This window comes from Triticum aestivum, chromosome 5B, assembly GCF_018294505.1.
Source record: "Triticum aestivum cultivar Chinese Spring chromosome 5B, IWGSC CS RefSeq v2.1, whole genome shotgun sequence".
Taxonomy (NCBI): domain Eukaryota; kingdom Viridiplantae; phylum Streptophyta; class Magnoliopsida; order Poales; family Poaceae; genus Triticum; species Triticum aestivum.
The window spans coordinates 42,998,822-43,021,675 of NC_057807.1; the positions used below are offsets into that span (position 1 = coordinate 42,998,822).

Consider the following 22,854-nt stretch of genomic DNA (forward strand, 5'->3'; position numbering starts at 1 on the left):
CCTCATTTCTTGCCCGGCCCCGGCCATGGACGACTTGATAGTCATCTTCATCACCTTGCCACCGATAGCCATCCATGAAACCACGCAAGAGCAGGTGGTCCCGCACCTGTCCGGAATCCGGGTCCGCAATAAGGCTCTTCAGCTTGCATCTTCGACATGGACATCTTATCTCCGTCTCGTTCTTTTGAAGCATCTCGGCCTTCGCGGAGCTCAAAAACCTATTCACGATGCCTTCAGTCATCGTGCGGACCATGGTCGCCTGCGGGGTAGAGCAAAACGATATGTTAGAACCAAGAAAAAATTTGGCATGACCTTCCCTAAAAATAGGACCAAAAAGAATGCATAGTGCCAAAATTCTCGCCGAAACGGAAATGAATCAAAACATTCCGGCAAAATATTGGCAACTATCGCATATTTCAAATACCGGTACTTTCAAACACAAATATATATGCAACACCACAAACACATGCAACACCACAAACATACATAGATCTAGCTAGGCCACAAAAAGTGCATGTGCACGTTGTTGGAGCTAGCTAGGGAGAAAAAAAAGTAGATCTATATCATGAAGATAGCTTTCCCTTACTTACCTATCAAAAAAAGGTAATTTCACCACTTAATTTTGTTGAATCTATGGTGGAAATGAGGTGAGGAGGAGGAGATGGCCGAAAGCTTGGAGAAGGAAGTGGACGGAATGAAGTGGGAAAAGTGAGTGGGTAGGTGTGGGCTGTCCAAAATATCTTGTTGGTCCCAGGTTACTAATGGCGCACCGTAGGAAAATGCGCCATTAGTAACCCTGGTTACTAATGGCGCATCAGCCTACGGTGCGCCATTAGTAGTTTTGCAAAAAAGTAAAAATAATAAGTATATATACTAATGGCGCATCTCCTCTGAGTGCGCCATTACTAGTTTAAACTAGTAATGGCGCACTGTGCCACGATGCGCCATTAGTAGTTTTACAAAAAAAAAGAATAAAACAAAATTTACAGTAATGGCGCACTGCCTGCTTGGTGCGCCATTAGTAGTTATAGATAGTAATGGCGCATTATGGACCCGATGCGCCATTAGTATGTATGGGAACATGGAAAAAAAATAATTCATACTAGTGGCGCACCCTGTTTACGGTGCGCCATTAGTGTCTTCCACACTAATGGCGTATCACAAACAGGTGCGCCATTAGTATATAGTAGTGGCGCACTGCTTCCACGGTGCGCCATTAGAATCAATCCTATCTATATCCCTTTTCCTAGTAGTGTATTTCTTATAATGTGGCTCATCAGGTTCTTAGAAGTTTACCAGAACCTGACACTAGTTGTTTTGCTTCAGCTCATACAAACATGATATGCCCTGTTGTTTCTCTCCTGTCTAATTTTAATTTTCAGGGCTATGTAATTCATGCTGTAAGATGTTACTGAGCTGAATGTATTGGTTGGCGCTTTGTGCACCTTTCTATGTTCAAAAAAAATGCAGACAAAATCTTCAATCCTCATTGCCTTGGTTCCTCCGGCGCATTGTTTGGTGTGTTATCATGTTGTATGTATATGTGCATCTCTGTTTGATGAATACTTTAGCATACTAGCATACTGACAAAAACAACTCCTGCAGTTAATTCCTCGTTGTTAGTGGATTAGCATGCCCACTGCATGAAGCGGATGCACTTCCAATGCTTGTGTCCCTTGAATTTCTCTCTAACTCCACCTGCTGTTTTTGTTTCTAGTCTATTCTTTTGTGTTTAGGGTAACAAATTGCTTCTTATATACAATATGAATAAGCAGGGCAGGTTCACATTGCATGTTAGCAGTGAATTACCACCTCAGTTTACTTCACGTACCTTGAAACTTCTCATTAGATCTACCTATTCTTATATGTGCAATGCTTTTGTAGTTCATGATGATAAGTCAGATCGACCTAATTATCAGCCGGACGTTACCGCAGCTTTAAATAATTAGTTTTTCTTTTGTGGGGGGCTTTAAATATTTGACTGACAGATAGTATTGATGCCTTTGTGCAGCATGCGGCTCTACTTAATAAAAGAAGACTTGAGGAAAGGTTTGCTGCCAAGAACACGAAGATACAAGTAATGTAGATACACCATTTATGCTATGATTAATACGTATATACCAAAAATCGGTGTGATAAAGCTTGTCAACATGATCTTGTAAAACTAACATGATATATGTTTCTGCATTCACACCAAAGTTGCTTGCAACTTTATTTTATTTTTTGAGGAAAAAATAAAAGGTGTTATTGGATTGAGAAACTTAACTGGGCATGGGAAGCTCCGCTTGTCACATCCTGCGTCTCTTAGCTTGCATTACCAAGAGTTACATATTTCAAGTTGGCCATCCACTTGCAAGTTTACCCAGAACATAGCTACATACTCTATGCAAGAATTGTTTGCTGGTGGATGTATTCTATGGAAGCAGGCCACAATCATCATGGCGTCACTAGGCGACACCCAGCATTTTTTACTCTTTTCCCTTTTGTTTGATGAGTAGCAAGGATTTAATAACTATAACTAACTAACAACAACAACAAAGGCCTTTAGTCCCAAATAAGTTGGGGTAGGCTAGAGGTGAAACCCATAAAATCTCGCGACCAACTCATGGCTCTGGCACATGGATAGCAAGCTTCCACACACCCCTGTCTATAGCTAGTTCTCTGGTGATACTCCAATCATTCAGGTCTCACTTAACGGACTCCTCCCATGTCAAATTTGGTCCACCCCGGCCTCTCTTGACATTCTCCGCATGCTTTACCCGCCCGCTATGCACTGGAGCTTCTGGAGGCTTGCGCTGAATATGCCCAAACCGTCTCAAACGATGTTGGACAAGTTTTTCTTCAATTGGTGCTACCCCAACTCTAACTCGTATATCATCATTCTGGACTCTATCCTTCCTCGTGTGGTCACACATCCATCTCAACATACGCATCTCCGCCACACCTAATTGTTGAACATGTCGCCTTTTAGTCGGCCAACACTCAGTGCCATACAAAATTGCGGGTCGAACAGCCGTCCTATAGAACTTGCCTTTTAGCTTTTGTGGCACTCTCTTGTCACAGAGAATGCCAGAAGCTTGGCGTCACTTCATCCATCCAGCTTTGATTCGATGGTTCACATCTTCATCAATACCCCCATCTGGATTTAATAACGATAACTGATTACATCAATAGATGCATATGAATTTGATGAATAATACATGCCCACCCAACTAGTCCAGAAATAATTACCCATTCCTGAACAATCATATACTACTAGCTAGCAGCATCATGACTATGAATTATTTGTTAGAATCAGGGCTAAGTTATTCAGCATTTTAAACTTGTTAACAGCATCACCCAAGTCACTCTACCTTGTAGTCAGGGTTAAGTCATTCAGTGTGATCGAAGGGTCCCTTTTGTGTATATATTATAAATGAAGTTCGTCCTGTGGTGCTTCCATAAGTACAATACTACGCTTTGTTTGGATGTTGATATTCAGGGCCATGGCATTGAATTGGCCCCAATATCAAATCTTCTTGACTTTGATATTGACATTGAACATGAATTCTGTTGTTTGGATGTGCACAGAATTGCCACTTGGAATTCGGCTGGGAGGCTCAATTCAGAAACTTGTTTGGATGGTCATTCTCTACATTGGAATTGTCTATTTGTTATATGATGAAAATTGAACTTTGATGTAATGTTTGAAACTACATTGTATTCAATATGTACATATACAGCAGGACTACAATGTATATATTTCTTGAATGATTATATGAAGAATACAATGGCAACAATTACAGCAGCACTTATTCTATAGCAGCAGCACATTACAGCAGCACTTATACATCAGCACCACTTGCATAGCAGCACTTATACAGCAGCAGCACATGTACAGCAGCACATTACAGCAGCAGTTATACATCAGCAGCACTTGCACAACAACACTTATACAGCAGTAGCACATGTGCACCAGCACTTATACAGCAACACTTGTATAACAACAGCAGCACTTTTCATCAGCAACACTTGAAACAGCAGCACTTGTAAATCAGCACTTAGCCAACAACAACATATAACATAGAAAATTCAAGTATGATCAAATGAAGCACACACTACATGTCTTTTCCATCATTACATGACATAGGAAATTCAAGTACAACAAGTTCATAGCTAGTACATGAAACTGGAAGGGAAGGGAAGGAGAGGGACGTGCCCACACGCGGGGGAGGAAGTGATCCGCCGGAGAGAGAGGAGACGAAGGAGACGGCGGACGAGATCTGACCTGCGCCGCCAGGAGCTCCGCGTCGGGGTCATGCACGCTGCTTCTCCCGCTCGAGCGCCGCTTCTCCCGCTCGAGCCTGCCTCTTCTGTTTCGGGCTGTTTCTGGAGAGGTCGAAGTGGTATGTTGCGGGCTGGTTCCCGAATATCAGCGAATCGACCTCTCCCCCTCCGAATTTGGGAACGGATACGCGGGCTTTCAGAGCGGGGCAACGAATATTGCAGGCCAATTCGGTGGGCTGATTCCTTGTACATCTAAACAGCGGAATTCGGGCTATCCAATGCCAATATCAATATCTGGGCCTGAATATCAACATCCAAACGAAGTGCTAGAGCATGGCCAAAGGAAACGAAGTTCGGTTCTCTTGCGCTTCCACAGGTTGTAGTACTACAGCTGTAGAGCATGGTCGGAGGAAACAATGTTCGATCCTCTGGCGCTTCCACAAATTGCAGTACTAGAGCATCACCGGAGGAAGATCAACCCATTCATTTCTAATCTCTCCAATTTAATGAAGGTAATGTCGTTGCTCTCTCTGCATGCTTGCGTGTGTGTGGGTGTACTATTTCTCTAGATTTGTTTGGTTCATCGTCAGTCTTAATGCTTTTCGTAGTTGTATACCTGTATAACATGAAGACAATCCATGAGCTTTATATCTCTATTTTTATCTTCTAGTAATGTTGTGCATATAGTTGTTGTGCAATTGCTAAGCAGCAGATTTCCTAACCTGCTACTTGCGACGTGATTCTAACCTTATTACAGAATAAAGATGCTGTCTTTTGTTCTTAGAAGAAGTTTTTCCTTTTTCTCAGAAAGGAAACCTTTACTTTTGCTTAGAATCAGGTTTGATATTTGCGGTGTTTGATTGGGCATGGGTAAATAGAACCTCAATATCATCTCAACTGTAATAGAGTTAGACTACATTCCAGAATATTTTGTTTCATTGTTGAATATTGGATCAAAACAAATTCAATCGGTAGTCTCAAGTGAATTAATTCACAATTCCTTTTTCCTTTTTTCTTATAGATGACATTCTATTTGAAGCATGGGCTTGCTGTTGGTAATAATAAAAGGAGTAATTTGTTTGCTTATTTTTTGTAGCACCAAAAGTGAGCTCACTGCAGCAGTATGGCGTCGGTCCTGGATGCTCTGGCATCCTACGTGGCTGACATGGTCATCGAGATGGCCAAAGAAGAGGTGGCCATGCTGATTGGAGTGTCTGGTGAGATAGAAAATCTGGGCATCAAGCTTAGGGACCTCAAGAACTTCCTTGCAGATGCCGGTAGGAGGAACATCACTGATGAGAGCATGCAGGGGTGGGTGGAGGAACTGAAGCGTGCCATGTATGATGTTACCGACATCCTTGACTTGTGTCAGCTCAAAGTCATTGAGCAAGGTCCATCCAAGGATATGGGGTGCCTAAACCCTCTGCTCTTCTGCATGAGGAACCCCCTCCATGCCCACGACATTGGCAGCCGCATCAAGACACTTAACCAAAAGTTGGATGACATCTTCAAGAGGGGTGGTAGTTTCAATTTCATCAAGCTAGAAGGCTACCAGGACCGGATGATGACCCGTTCTCAAGCTGTTGACCTCAAGACGGATCCGTTATTGGAGCGGTCGGGTGTGGTTGGGGAGAAGATTGAAGATGACACGAGAGCGCTTGTGAAAGTGCTTACAGAGGAAGTAGCTGATGATAGTGATAGCATCATGACTGTTGCCATCGTTGGTGTTGGTGGAATTTGTAAGACTACCCTCAGCAAGAAGGTCTCCAACGACGAGGAAATCCAAGGCAAGTTCGCCAAGAAGATATGGCTGAGCATCACACAGGTCTTCAATGAGGTTGAGCTGTTGAGGACGGCCATCACGGCTGCCAATGGAAACCTGCCTGGCTCTTGGGACGGGTCTAAGGATAAAGCGTTGCTTGTGCCAGCTCTTGCTGACGCCGTCAGGGACAAGAAGATTTTTCTTGTGTTGGATGACATGTGGGGAACCAACGAATGGAACAACTTGCTCATGGCTCCCTTTAGCCATGCTGCACCCAATAGTCGAGTCCTTGTCACCACAAGACATGAGACTGTTGCCCGAGGCATGAAAGCCAAACATCCCTACCGCCATGTTGGCAAATTAGGGTCTGAAGATGCATGGTCTTTGCTGAAGAAGCAGGTAATTGTGCAATTACTAGTAGTAACCTCTAATTGAAGTTAATCCATTGACAAACACTAGCAATGGATTAATGAACTCTGAATGCTTATACTACATTAATTCCTCTTGCATGATGTTAAGTCTTCGTACAGCATACTTGCTAGTGATTTATTGTATAAATTTTGTGCAATTCCGATCACTGGTCCTGATTACTCCACATTGTGTTGCTTGTTTATTTGAGAACCAGTCCATTGATTTGTGTTAGAAAGTAACTAGCTAATTAGATCTACTCATGGTTGTGCGTGTTATGCCTTTACAGTTCGTGATGATAAGATAGAGACATAGGAGGGAGATTAATTTCTACTTGTGTGTGCCAGTTCAATGAAAAATAAAGAACCCTGCGAAACATTTACCTCGACCTATTAATTAAGGTGGAAAGAGATAATTCACTTTAAGCAGTACGTGGACTGACTCTTTCTAAATTCTTTGTTCTTTCTGAGCTAGCATATCAAGGAATAAAAGAACATCACTAGCCAGTGAAATGTGTAATATGCTTCTCATTAACTTTATATGTTTAAACTGCTTGCAGGTACTCGCTACGGAGAAAAGTGAACCTGCGATTGATATGCTAAAGGATATAGGATTGAAAATTATAGCAAAATGTGATGGATTACCACTTGCAATAAAAGTGATGGGAGGACTCCTATGCCAAAAGGATAAACAGCGACGTGATTGGGAGAAAGTTCTGAATGATGCTATATGGTCAGTATCCCGAATGCCAGAAGAGCTAAATTATGCAATATATATTAGCTACGAGGACTTGTCCCCTTCTTTAAAACAATGCTTTCTGCACTTCTCCCTTAAGCCTAAGAAGACAATTATACATGACATACAATTGGTCGGCATGTGGATTGGTGAAGGATTTGTTCATGGAGACTCTGATAGATTGGAAGAACTAGGAATTGAGTACCATAAAGAGCTAATATTGAGGAACCTTATAGAGCCAGATGTAGAAAATATAGAACCTACAATATTTGTTGTATTGATCTGATCCTTGTGTAGGGTATATATAGAAGTACAAGAGGGATAGAAACTTGGAGTACAAGACAAGTTATGTGGTTTAAACTAATTCTATCTCTATCTCATTATCTCTAACTTAAACCCGATTATATTTCTAACATTCCCCATCAATCGTAGCGGGAGTGAAATAGACATTTGCGACTGGATTTGAAGTATCGTGCTCGCGTCATCTTCTCCGCTTCACCATCATCACCTGCATCTCTGATGGGTCGACACCTGGGGCAGTGACTGCGTCCCCTTCCGGTGCCTTCCTTGTCTCTCCTCTATTCCCTCCCGCAGTCACAGCGGGAGAGGCGTGGACGCTAGTGATGACTCAGACGCTGTTGACTGGAGTTGTTGCCGATGAGTTGTTGTAGACGTAGCCCTGTATGTCGATGTCGAGGTAGCCGATCATGATGTAGCCGTGGTCGATGATGTAGTCGTCGTGGATGATGAAGCCGCACAAAGCCGGAAGCGCAAAAAAAGCGCTATATATGTTGTAGATGACGGAGCTGCAGTCGTGGATAATGCACCTTGCGGTGTCAGGGGGTGACGTCAGCGATGAGTCCACCGGTTTTGTCAGAACCGGAGGAAACCCATCGAGCACACATCGGTTTTGCCATAACCATGTGGCCGTGTAGGCTGGTCACTAGAGTGACGCCATGTTGATGCAGTCGTGTCGTCGTGTATGACGCGATCGATGTCGTCGTCGTGACGCAATCATTGCCGTCGTCAAGGTCGCGTCTTGCAGAAAAGTCTGTCAGAGGACGCTAGTGCCCATCTTGTGGACGAGGCGGCGGTGTGTTGATGAAGATGTTGGTGAAGACGACGTTGATGAAGATATTGGTGAAGACAACGTTGATGAAGCCCTTGGCGATGAAGTGTCGGCGATGGCGTCACAGCAGCGTGTCAATGATAATGTGTCGCTTGAAGGTGTCCCTCGTGGCGACCAAGTGTCAACACCGTGTCACGACGGAGAAGTCGATCAAGATTGCAATTCGTTCCACACCCGTCTGGCGTGTGGATGATGCATGTTGAGATCGCTTTTTGTAGACGTGCTCGACGAAGTATATTGGCTTGTAGCCTGACGTGGTCGTGCAGCTTGATGATGCGGCCATGGTGCAGATCGCTCGATGCAGCGGCTCGTGGATGTACGCGGACAACTAGCTGGTTGGCGCTGCAGCGTGGAGTCCCCTGGCAAGGCCGCGGCTTCGGCGATGGCCAACATGTGCACCGGCTGGAATCGATCTGGGATCCGCGCGTGTGTCCGAAGTCGATGAAGACAGCTGATGCTGATGAGGCCCAGCTGCATGCCCTCCCGTGATCGAGCGCCCACGGAGTCGCCGTGCGGGATGATGTAGACACGTGCAACCGGGCCCTCGGAGTTGCATCGTTGAAGGCTTGAAGCTAGTCGAATTGATACCAAACCTCAGTCCTGATATAGCACGTACATGCAGTTTTTGTGCATGCCATACAAGTGCATGCATGGCTGCATGGGTCGATGGAGATGTTTCCGATGTAGTGCAAGCGCCGGCTCCAAGGGAACCGATCTGCTCCCTGTCCGACGCGATGGGTGTGTGTGGAAGCCGATCGAAAACAGATCGTATGCCTGGGCCGCCTGTCGCCTGTACATATCCCTGGCGTGCCGGCCGGGGCCAGAGGTCGGTGAAGATGTGCTTGTGCAGATGCGCCGTCGGGCCCCCTGGACAGGGGCGGCTGCTCTTCTGGATCGCGCGACCTGCCGCGTGTGCTCCGCTGTTGCAAGAGCGTCGTGCCGGATTGTTCTCACCGGATTTGAGGGTCGGGGAGAGGAATTTATTTGTGGCTAAAAAAAAGAAAAATCAATCTAAGAGAATTTTGATTTAGAATTGTTCTAACCTATGGAGTCGATCTAATCTATGGAACCAATCTGATCTTTGCTCGACCGGGTGCCGTGCCCCCAGAGAGAGGAGATTAATCTCCCCAGAGGCGGCGCGCTGCGAAAGTGGTAAAGGAACCTAGGATCGACGTCGCGAGACTAACCGCTCTGATTCCATGTAGAAAATATAGAACCTACAATATTTGTTGTATTGATTTGACCCTTATATAGGGTATATATAGAAGTACAAGAGGGATAGAGACTTGAAGTACAAGACAAGTTATGTGGTTTAAACTAATTCTATCTCTATTTCATTATCTTTAACTTAAACCCAATTATATTTCTAACACCAGATACATCATATGTCCGTCAATATATTTGCAACATGCATGATGTTGTTCGCGCATATCCACTTCGGTGCCCAGGCTCATCTGCTCCCGCTCAAAAAAAAATCAAAATAAATACTAAAAAAATTCAAAAAAATTCCAAATTGTTTTGGGGTGGTAGATAATTTGACGCGTGAGGTGCGCCCCAAAATTCAACTCATTTGAGCATCTGAGCAGCTCTCGGCAAAAAAGACAAATCGGGTCAAAACAGTGCGTGAACAGTAAACATTTTTACAGACCCTGATTTTGTCTTTTTTGCCGAGAGCTGCTCAGATGCTCAAATGAGTTGAATTTTGGGGCGCACCTCACGCGTCAAATTATCTACCACCCCAAAAAAATTTGGAATTTTTTGAATTTTTCTAGTATTTATGTTGATTTTTTTCTGAAGGTAGGTGCAGATGAGCTCGGGAGCCAAAACTCCGCGTCCTGTTGTTCGTTCATTTGCTCAATATGTGACTAGAGATGAAGCACTAGTAGCTCACCACGGAGGAACTGTTAATAGTAAACTTAGTTTGCAAAGGTTTCTTAGGTTGTCCATAGAAACCAGAGGAGTGGAATCAGATGAATTTGAGTGGAGGAGTTTACATGAGCAGAAATCTCTTAGATCATTAATACTAGTAGGAAATTTTAAGATTCAGTCGGGTGATTCCTTGATTCCTTTTTCAAGTCTACGGACTCTACACATAGAGTATGCAAATTTTGCTGCATTGTTGAAAGATCTGTATCAGCTCAAACACTTGAGGTATTTGTCACTAAGAGAATGCAATGATATAAAGAGCTTGCCAGAGAGCATTCACAAAATAAAGTTCTTGCAGCACATTAGTGTTGCTGGTTGTCAGAATCTTGTGAAACTTCCAGATACCATTGTAAAGTTACGAGGACTGAGATATCTTGAACTTTATGGCACATCTATAAATACTATGCCTAGGGGGTTCTCTGCTCTTACAAATTTGAGGATACTTTGGGGTTTCCATACCCACATGGTGATTGGTGTAGTTTGGAAGAGCTCCAGCCTCTTTCTCAGCTTAGGGAAATTGGATTAGCAAGTCTGGAGAATGTATCTGCTGCGTCATTTGCCACAAAGGCGAGGCTGAGTGAAAAGGCCTATCTTTCCTGCATGGCCTTATACTATAAGAGCAGACTAGGTGGTGATGGATTAGTGAAGGAAGAAGTTTCTGAGCAGGATCAAGGAACAATTATGGAGGTATTTGATGAGCTCTGTCCTCCGCCTTATGTGCAAGATATTCGCATCCAAGGATATTTCGGGCGTCAGCTCCCAAAATGGATGATGTCGACAGCAACGACGCCCCTCAATAGCTTGAGGGTACTTATAATTGAAGACCAGGATTGTTGCACCCAACTCCCTGATGGCTTGTTTCAGCTTATCTGGAGTGCCTGGAGGTCAACCGTGCTCCGGCAATCAAGCGTGTCGGTCCTGAATTCTTGCGGCCCTATAGTCACCATCACCATGCTCCATTTCAGGCGGTAGCTCCATTTCCGAGACTGAACAAGATGATCTTTAGGAAAATGGTGGAATGGGAGGAGGAAGTGCAAGCTATGCCTGTCTTGGAGGAGCTTATAATCCATGGCTGTAAACTGAGGCGTATTCCTCTCGGCCTCGTGTCCCATGCAAGGGCTTTGAAAAAGCTAACCATATGATCCATCCGGGGCCTCCACTATCTAGAGAACTTCTCCTCCATAGTTGAGCTCGACCTGTATGACTTAACAGAGTTGACTAGCATCTCCAATTTTCCCAAATTGCAAAAGCTTGTGGTCAACTGCTGCCCAAAGCTGGAGTCGCTGCAGGAGATGACTGCACTCCGGAGACTCGTGCTGACAGTTTGCTACAATGAGAAACGACTTCAATTGTTCTTGCCAACTGTAAAGCCCAGTCATTTGCTTCTGGACTGCAGCCCAGAGGTACTTGCCTCCATGGCTGTGGGAAAATCTGGCGCCGAGTGGGACAAGTTCAGCCATATGTACCATGTCGAGGCTTATGCAAATGATGAATGCATTGAAAAGAAATGGCACCTATTTTACACAAGAGAGCCCTACAACATGGAGACGGATGTGGAGGCAAATCGGCAGGTATAATATCTAGTTCGGTTGCTCTATCCAATATAAGTACCCTGCTCTTGTTGCTTCCATCTTTGGGTTCTTCGTTTGTATGCTAGAGCTACTTGAAAATATGTTCCTGGTATTCAGTTTCGCTCGACAGGATTAATCATTTAATCTAAGGAGGCATATGAAGACGACAGAGAAGACACAAATGAAGATGAGAAAAGGGACGGACATGACGAAAGCTGAAGCTGAGGACGGAGAATACAAGTACCCTGCCCTGAATTTCTTGCAAATTTGTGACAGCATCTCAGATGAAGTAGCCACCTGGAGGCCAGCTGGGGTCAAAGGAGTTATCTGGGTAGGCGCGGTGTAATCTTGGATCTCTACCCTGTATGCTGCATTCTACATTACTTTTCTTTCGGATACTTGTGCTCTTTTCGCCTTCTTAATGAATGAAAAGCAGCAGTCTGCTGCGTTTTGTAAAAAAAGAAGAAGAGGACAACGCTGATGAGAAGTTGGCCATACACGATGAAAGGATATCCCAGGATGTGTTACCAGGATGTGTTACCAGGATATGTATGGCTCCACTTGCTGCCAATGCTGCTCTACTAGATTTTCTGGGTGTTGAGCCTGTATTTTTGTATGAGCCTTTATGGGTATCTCCGTCGTGAATTGTGATTTTTACGTTTGTCAAAAGAGTGCAGTTTTAACCAGCAGTTAAGGGCCAAAAGTGTACAGATATCATTCATAATGCATTCAACGATCCAGTGTGTTGTTGGCTTCTCTATCTCCTTGTAAGTGAGATTTTTCTTTCTTTCTTTCTTTCCCTTTACATAATTTATATAGCCGTATCTGCATGCAAGCTTCATCAACCTCCTCTCTAGATGGTTAACATCAAGTGTGCATCCATCCAAGCAACCCCACGGATTCTACAAAATCTTGAAAGAAAGGTAATTAGCTTCAATTCCTAAAGGTTTGATCCGGAAACGAAGCCAAAAGTATGGCGGTGGTGCCTTTTCCGCTTGATAACTTGGTACGGTGAAGAACCAAATTGCAACACACGTCAATAAATAACTTTCAATTAGGGACATGCAGTAATTTATTATCAGTTTTGTTGTTGTTGTTGCCTGATTGTAGGCTGATACGTCTCCAACGTATCTATAATTTTTGATTGCTCCATGCTACTTTATCTACTGTTTTAGGCAATATTGGGCTTTATTATCCACCTCCATATTATTTCTGGGACTAACCTATTAACCGGAGGCCCAGCCCAGATTTGTTGTTTTATGCCTATTTCAGTGTTTCGAAGAAAAGGAATATCAGACGAAGTCAAAACGGAACGAAATCAACTGGAGAAGTTATTTTTGGAAGGAAAGCAACCCAGGGAACTTGAAGTGCACGTCAGGGGAGATACAGGCTGCCCACGAGGGTGGGGGGCGCCCCCCTGGGCGTGCCCCCTGCCTCGTGGGACCCCCGTAGCTCCACCGACGTACTTCCTGCACCCATATATACCTACGTACCCAAAAACTTCCAGAACAGAAGATAGATCGGGATTTCCGCTGCCGCAAGCCTCTGTAGCCACCAAAAACCAATCGGGACCCTGTTCCGGCACCCTGCCGGAGGGGGATCCCATCACCGGAGGCCAGCTTCATCATCCCGGCGCTATCCATGACGAGGAGGGAGTAGTTCACCCTCGGGGCTGAGGGTATGTACTAGTAGCTATGTGCTTGATCTCTCTCTCTCGTGTTCTCTCTCGTGTTCCTCTATGGCACGATCTTGATGTATTCCGAGCTTTGCTATTGTAGTTGGATCTTATGATGTTTATCCCCCTCTACTCTCTTGTGATGAATTGAGTTTCCCCTTTGAAGTTATCTTATCGGATTGAGTCTTTTATGAGAACACTTGATGTATGTCTTGCCGTGATTATCTGTGGTGACAATGGGATATCATGTGCCACTTGATGTATGTTTTGGTGATCAACTTGTGGGTTTCGTGACATTGGGAACCTATGCATAGGGGTTGGCACACGTTCTTGACTCTCCGGTCGTAGCTTTGGAGCACTCTTTGAAGTACTTTTATGTTGGTTGGATGAATCTGAGATTGTGTGATGCATATCGTATAATCATGCCCATGGATACTTGAGGTGACAATGGAGTATCTAGGTGACATTAGGGTTTTGGTTGATTTGTGTCTTAAGGTGTTATTCTAGTATGAACTCTATGATGGATTGAGCGGAAAGAATAGCTTTATGTTATTTTACTACGAACTCTTGAATAGATAGAACAGAAAGGATAACTTTGAGGTGGTTTCGTACCCTACCATAATCTTTACGTTTGTTCTCCGCTATTAGTGGCTTTGGAGTGACTCTTTGTTGCATGTTGAGGGCTTGTTATATGATCTATTTATGTTATTATTGTTGAGAGAATTTGCACTAGTGAAAGTATGAACTCTAGGCCTTGTTTCCTATCATTGCAATACCGTTTACGCTCACTTTTATCGCTTGTTACCTTGCTGTTTTTATTATTTCAGATTACAAATACCTTTATCTACTATCTATTTTGCACTTGTATCTTATCTCTTCGCCGAACTAGTGCACCTATACAATTTACCATTGTATTGGGTGTGTTGGAGACATAAGAGACTCTTTGCTATTTGGTTGCAGGGTTGTTTGAGAGAGACCATCTTCATCCTACGCCTCCTACGGATTGATAAACCTTAGGTCATCCACTTGAGGGAAATTTGCTACTATCCTACAAACCTGTGCACTTGCAGGCCCAACAACGTCTACAAGAAGAAGGTTGAGTAGTAGACATCAAGCAGTTTCTGGCGCCGTTGACGGGGAGGTTAGCGCTTGAAGGTATATCTTTAGATCTTGCAACCGAATCTTTTTGTTTCTTGTTTTATCACTAGTTTAGTTTACAAAGAAAACTAAAAAAATGGAATTGAGTTTGTCTCATACACTTCACCTTTTTAATATCTTTCGTGAGTATGATGGAAAGGATAATTATGCTCAAGTGCTAGAAGAAGAAATCTCTAAATTGTTTGGCACTAAATATTTGAATGATGAGCATGGTTGCAATGTTGTTAGTACGAATTCTTTGAATATCCATGATGCTAATGATGATTGCACTAGTTATGATGAAAATGTCTCCTATAAACATGTCAATTTTTGTGGAGTGCATTGGGCTTGCAAGGACACACCAAATAGGGAAGATAGATATTGCAAGGGGCATAAGTACTTAGAAACCGAATTGTTGCAAGAAGAGCTAGATGAATGTGCTGAAAGATTCAATATTTTTCGTGCTCCTTGTGAACTTTGCAATGAACATGGTCATTTAAATCTCCAATGTTATTTGTTTCATGATCAAGTCATGTCCAAATATTGTGATAATTTGGTTACCCTTGAGCATCATAAAGAGCTTAGCCTTCTTTTGGGTTATGAAGAAATGAAACGTATAACTGAGGGTATTTCAAAATTTAGTCTTGATAAAATTCTTGATTTTGATCTAGAGAAAATTTATATGTATTGTGCGGAGAATTGCATTGAAAATCCTTATATTGCCAATTACCTAAAGAAAAGAAAGCAAATGGAAGATGATGAGAATACTAATGAAAGGGAAGAGGCTTCCCAATCTCCTCCTATTATTTCTTATGATGACTCAGGTAACGAGGAGGAGCTTTCTATTTAGCCAATCTCATCAATAAGGAGCTCAAAGAGGAAGGTTGAACCTACACATAATGTGAAGAAGAAAAAGAAAAGAAGGAGCAACAAAGGTAAAAAGGTATCCCTCCCAAATGATGTTGCTCCTACTACTACTTGTGATGATGATAATTGCTATACTATTGGTGCTATCCATATTTTTAATGATGAGAGTGATTATGCTTATGATATGAAAGGGCCCAAGCTTGGGGAAGCTATGTTTGATGAGGATGAAATATTTGACAATATATTTGTTGAAATTAATGATTGTCCCAATCTTGGGGATGCTACGTTTAATGAAGATGATATTTTTAGCATCCCAAGTTTTGATATGCAAAGTTGTTATGATGATAGCATGCCTCCTACCTATGATGATTATATTGTTGAAAGTGGGTTCGGAAGAGTGTCAACTTTAGGAAGTAGTGATCCCACTATTTTGGAGGATGTTGAATCTATTTGTGATGAATATGAAAGTGGATTTGGAAGAGTGTCAACTTTATTTAGTGATTCCACTATTTCGGAAGAGGTTCCAATTATGATGAGAACGAAGTTGCTACTTATGATGATTATTGTGATGAAACTTATGGTATAAAGAGTAGTGATGATTATATTTACAAATCTTGTCATTATTATGATTACCCTTTTTCTGAACATTACTCTTTTAATGTGGAAATAATTTTTAGTGTTCAAGTCTCTTATGATACTCCCACTATTCCTAATGAGAAGAATTTTGCTTATGTGGAGAATAGTAAATTTTCTATGCTTGTAGATCATGAAAAGAGTGCTTTAGGTGCTGGTTATATTGTTGAATTCATTCATGATGCTGCTGAAAATTATTATGAGGGAGGAATATATGCTTGTAGGAATTGCAATAATATCAAGTTTCCTCCCTATGTGATTAAATTTTTGAAGCTATGCTTGTGTTACCTTCCTATGCTAGTTGATTATTGTTCCCATAAGTTGTTTGCTCACAAAATCCCTATGCATAGGAAGTGGGTTAGGCTTAAATGTGCTAGTCATATGCTTCATGATGCTCTCTTTATGTTTCAATTCTTATCCTTTATGTGAGCATCATTGTCATCAGCATGCCTAGCTAGAAAGGCATTAAAGAAAAGCACTTGTTGGGAGACAACCCAATATTTATCCTTACTGTTTTTGTGTGTCCACATGATTATCCTACTGTAGTAATCATGTTTTATAGCTTTTGTTTCAATAAAGTGCCAAGTAGAACCTTTGGGAAGACCTGGGTGAAGTTTATGTGATCTTGCTGTAGAAAACAGAAACTTTAGCGATCACGAGAATGGCTGCCATTTTTTACTGGAGAGTGATTTTAGGTTGATTATTTTTGCAGATGATTAATAGACAAATTTCTCAGGTCCAGAAATTTATTTAATAACTTTTGGGGTTCTAGAAGTATACGTTTTATACAGATTACTACAGACTGTTCTGTTTTTGACAAATTCTGTTTTCTATGTGTTGTTTGCTTATTTTAATGCATCTACGAGTAGTATCGGAGGGTATGAACCATAGATAAGTTGAAGTACAGCAGATATTACACCAATATGAATTTAGAATGAGTTCATTACAGTACCTAAGTGGTGGTTTTATTTTATTATACTAACGGAGCTTACGAGTTTTGTGTTGAGTTTTGTGTGGTTGAAGTTTTCAAGTTTTGGGTAAGGATTCGATGGACTATGGAATAAGGAGTGGCAAGAGCCTAAGCTTGGGGATGCCCAAGGCACCCCAAGGTAATATTCAAGGAAAACCAAGCAACTAAGCTTGGGGATGCCCCGGATGGCATCCCCTCTTTCGTCTTCGTCTATCGGTAACTTTACTTGGAGCTATATTTTTATTCACCACATGATATGTGTTTTGCTTGGAGCGTCATTTTATTTCATTAGTATTTGCTTTCTGTTATTTAGATTAATGTTTTGCATCTTTAGTTTCAATAAAAGAAGTCAAGGATAGCCTTTGCCATGCTTATTTTGCTAGTATACATGTTGCTGTTTGAAAACAGAAAGTTTACCGCTGTTGCAAACAAATTCCCTAGAAAAGTCAGAGAATGGTATAACGTTGAATATTTTTGCATATTTAGCTCTGATAAATTTATTACAGTGGGAATTTTAGTTCATAATTTTTGGAGTCAGGTAAGTATTGTTACTCTTGTATTCTTTACAGACTGTACTGTTTTGGCATATTGCTATTATGGTTGCATTGTTTGCATATGTTTGCTTGTTTAATTATTCTATTTGAGGATATGAGTATTAAATATGCAGAGACATTTAGTATACAATGTTGAATAATAATGTTAGTGATTTGTTACAGTAGAAGATGATATGGTTTTGCATTGGTTTATACTAACCTATCTCACGAGTTCTTGTTGAGTTTGTTGTGAATGAAGCTTTTGATAAGAAATAGAAAAACCATGATATGAGAGGAATTAAGGAGACACAAAAGTTCAAGCTTGGGGATGCCCAAGGCACCCCAAGATAATATTTCAAGAAGTCTCAAGCATCTAAGCTTGGGGATGCCCCGGTAGGCATCCCACCTTTCTTCTTCGATAACTATCGGTTAGTATCGGTTGAGCCTAAGTTTTTGCTTCTTCACATGAGTTGTGCTATCCTTTCAATGTAGTTTTCTTTAGCTTTGCTTTCTGTTTGAATAAAGTATCAAGATATGAAATTATTAATTGGGAGAGTCTTCACATAGTTGCATAATTATTCGACTACTTATTGATCTTCACTTATATCTTTCGGAGTAGTTTGTCATTTGCTCTAGTACTTCGCTTATATCCTTTAGAGCATGGTGGTAGTTTTATTTTGAAGAAATTTATGAACTCTCATGCTTCACTTATATTATATTGAGAGTCGTTAATAGCATGGCAATTTTCTTAATGATAATATACTTGGTATTCAAGATATGTGAAACTTTATTTTGAGTGCGTTGAATACTAAGATAAGTTTGATGCTTGATAATTGTTTTGAGATATGGAGGTGCTAATATCAAAGTGATGCTAGTTGGGTGATTATGAATTTAAATAATGCTTGTGTTGAAGTTTGCAAGTCCCGTAGCATGCACGTATGGTTAAAGTTGTGTTACAAATTTGAAACATGAAGTGTACCTGGCTTGTGCATCCTTATGAGTGGCGGTCGGGGACGAGCGATGGTCTTTTCCTACCAATCTATCCCCCTAGGAGCATGCGCGTAGTACTTGATTTTTGATGACTTCTAAATTTTTGCAATAAGTATATGAGTTCTTTTGACTAATGTTGAGTCCATGGATTATACGCACTCTCACCTTTCCACCTTTGCTAGCCTCTTCGGTACCGTGCATTGCCCTTTCTCACCTTGAGAGTTGGCGCAAACTTCGCCGGTGCATCCAAACCCCGTGATACGGTACGCTCTATCACACATAAACCTCCTTATATCTTCCTCAAAACAGCCACCATACCTACCTATTATGGCATTTCCATAGCCATTCCGAGATATATTGCCATGCAACTTCCATCATCATCATCATCACATACATTACTTTTGTCATATTTCCATTGCATGATCATGTAGTTGACATCATATTTGTGGCAAAGCCACCAAGCATTATTTTTCATACATGTCACTCTTGATTCATTGCACCATCTCGGTACACCGCCGGAGGCTTTTATATAGAGTCATATCTTGTTCTAAGTTTCGAGTTGTAATCCTTGTGTTGTAATCAATAGAATTGTGATGATCATCATTATTAGAGCATTGCCCAAATAAAAAATAAAAAAGAGAAAGGCCAAAAAGAAAAAAAGAAAGGCCCAAAAAAGGGCAATGCTACTATCTCTTTTACCACACTTTTGCTTCAAAGTAGCACCTTGTTCTTCATGCAGTGAGTCTCATATATTGTGCTTCAAAGTAGCACCTTGTTCTTCATGTAGTGAGTCTCATAAGTTGTCCTTTTTATACTAGTGGGAATTTTTCATTATAGAACTTGGCTTGTATATTCCTACGATGGGCTTTCTCAAATGCCCTAGGTCTTCATGAGAAAGCTAGTTGGATGCACACCCACTAGTTTTCTTTTGTTGAGCATTCATAGCTCTAGTGCATACGTTGCATGGCAATCCCTACTCCTCATGTTGACATCAATTGATGGGCATCTCCATAGCCCGTTGATTAGCCTCGTCAACGTGAGACTTTCTCCTTTTTTTGTCTTCTCCACACAATCTCCATCATCATATTCTATTCCACCCATAGTGCTATATCCATGGCTCACGCTCATGTATTGTGTGAAGGTTGAAAAAGTTTGAGATTATTTAAGTATGAAACAATTGCTTGGCTTGTCATCGGGGGTATAGAAGTTGGGAACATCTTTGTGTGATGAAAATGAAGCATAGCCTAACTATATTATTTGGTAGGGATGAACTTTCTTTTACCATGATATTTTGAGAAGACATGATTGCTTTGATTAGTATGCTTGAAGTATTATTATTTTTGTGCCAAATATGAACTTTTGTCTTGAATCTTTCGGGTCTAAATATTCATATCATAATCAAGAAGATTTACATTGAAATTATGCGAAAGTATCACTCCGCATCAAAAATTCTTTTTTATCATTTACCTACTCGAGGACGAGCAGGAATTAAGCTTGGGGATGCTTGATACGTCTCCAACGTATCTATAATTTTTTATTGCTCCATGCTACTTTATCTACTGTTTTAGGCAATATTGGGCTTTATTATCCACTTTTATATTATTTCTGGGACTAACCTATTAACCGGAGGCCCAGCCCAGATTTGCTGTTTTATGCCTATTTCAGTGTTTCGAAGAAAAGGAATATCAGACGAAGTCAAAATGGAACAAAATCAACTGGAGAAGTTATTTTTGGAAGGAAAGCAACCCAGGGAACTTGGAGTGCATGTCAGGGGAGATACGGGCTGCCCACGAGGGTAGGGGCTCCCCCTGGGCGCGCCCCCTGCCTCGTGGGACCCCCGTAGCTCCACCGACGTACTTCCTGCACCCATATATACCTACATACCCAAAAACTTCCAAAACAGAAGATAGATCGGGATTTCCGCCGCCGCAAGCCTCTGTAGCCACCAAAAACCAATCGGGACCCTGTTCCGGCACCCTGCCGGAGGGGGATCCCATCACGGGAGGCCAACTTCATCATCCCAGCGCTATCCATGACGAGGAGGGAGTAGTTCACCCTCGGGGCTGAGGGTATGTACTAGTAGCTATGTGATTGATCTCTCTCTCTCGTGTTCTCTCTCGTGTTCCTCTATGGCACGATCTTGATGTATCCCGAGCTTTGCTATTGTAGTTGGATCTTATGATGTTTCTCCCCCTCTACTCTCTTGTGATGAATTGAGTTTCCCCTTTGAAGTTATCTTATCGGATTGAGTCTTTTATGAGAACACTTGATGTATGTCTTGCCGTGATTATCTATGGTGACAACAGGGTATCATGTGCCACTTGATGTATGTTTTGGTGATCAACTTGCGGGTTTCGTGACATTGGGAACCTATGCATAGGGGTTGGCACACATTCTTGACTCTCCGGTAGTAGCTTTGGGGCACTCTTTGAAGTACTTTTATGTTGGTTGGATGAATCTGAGATTGTGTGATGCATATCGTATAATCATGCCCACGAATACTTGAGGTGACAATGGAGTATCTAGGTGACATTAGGGTTTTGGTTGATTTGTGTCTTAAGGTGTTATTCTAGTATGAACTCTATGATGGATTGAGCAGAAAGAATAGCTTTATGTTATTTTACTACGAACTCTTGAATAGATAGAACAGAAAGGATAACTTTGAGGTGGTTTCGTACCCTACCATAATCTCTACGTTTGTTCTCCGCTATTAGTGGCTTTGGAGTGACTCTTTGTTGCATGTTGAGGGCTTTTTATATGATCTATCTATGTTATTATTGTTGAGAGAACTTGCACTAGTGAAAGTAGGAACCCTAGGCCTTGTTTCCTATCATTGCAATACCGTTTACGCTCACTTTTATCGCTTGTTACCTTGTTGTTTTTATTATTTCAGATTACAAATACCTTTATCTACTATCTATTTTGCACTTGTATCTTATGTCTTCGCCGAACTAGTGCACCTATACAATTTACCATTGTATTGGGTGTGTTGGGGACACAAGAGACTCTTTGCTATTTGGTTGCAGGGTTGTTTGAGAGAGACCATCTTCATCCTACGCCTCCTACGGATTGATAAACCTTAGGTCATCCACTTGAGGGAAATTTGCTACTGTCCTACAAACCTGTGCACTTGCAGGCCCAACAACGTCTACAAGAAGAAGGTTGTGTAGTAGACATCATAGGCCTCTCCCTATGGCTGGCCCAAACCAAGCAATAGTTGTGTGGAATGTACGTGGCATTAACAGCTGGACAAAACATAATGCTATAAAAAATGTGATTTCGAGCTCGGGTGCTTGTGTGGTCTGCTTACAGGAAACCAAGGTGCAGGACATGAACTTGTTGCTAGTCTAGCAGTGCCTTGGGGTGGCATTCAACATGTTCTACTGTGCTCCTGCGATTAGCACATGTGGAGGCATCCTGCTCGCTTGTAATTCATCTTGTGTCAGGATGTCAAATCCTCACATCTCAACGAATAGAGTCACGGCATGGTTGCAAGTTAATGAAACTGTTGGATGGTAGTTCACTGGGGTCTACGGGCCTCAGGAAGATAATGAGAAGGTGGCTTTTTTGCGTGAAATAAATGAGGTCTGGGAGTTACATGCAGGTCCTTGGATGCTTGTTGGAGATTTCAACCTAATTGCGGACCCAGTTGACAAGAGAAATGACCGGATAAATCGTAGAATGATGGGTCGGTTTAGGCGGTGCATCTCCGACTTGGACCTGAAAGAGATCTATCAAAATGGGCGAAGGTACACTTGGTCCAATGAGCGGCAAGAGGCCACCCTTGTGAAGTTGGACAGAGTTTTGGTCTCGGTGGACTGGGAGCCTTTAAGTGCATCTAGTGCCCCTTAGTGAATTTGGTGTATTGAAGACTTATAGGTTAAGATACTGATGCGTTTGTGAGTGTACACAGGTCTATAAGTCTATGAGGAGTTTGATATTTACAGAGAAAGTCGACCCCTAAAAATGAAGTTCTTCGACTGAAGACTTTGTATTTCTGAATACTTTCTGAAGACTTTGAAAGTGAAGAAATTGGTGTGACCTTGAAGACTTGATATTAACTTGAGGAACATGAAGCACAAAGACTTTTGTTTTCATAGTTTCATTTTCTCTTTCTTGAGTTATAGGAAACACCTTACTGTTAAAGGGGGTCGAGGAAATACTAAGGAAAAATTTCCATGTGATGCTCAACTCAAATCCTACACCTGCCAATCCCTTCGAGTGAAGCCATTGGAAATCTCATACAGTTCAG

General features: G+C 41.9%; 1 pseudogene; it reads left to right on the forward strand.

Annotated features, from left to right (window-relative positions):
- Positions 1 to 5,389: 5,389 nt before the first annotated feature.
- On the forward strand, positions 5,390 to 22,454 carry LOC123114605 (disease resistance RPP13-like protein 4; annotated as a pseudogene).
- Positions 22,455 to 22,854: the final 400 nt, after the last annotated feature.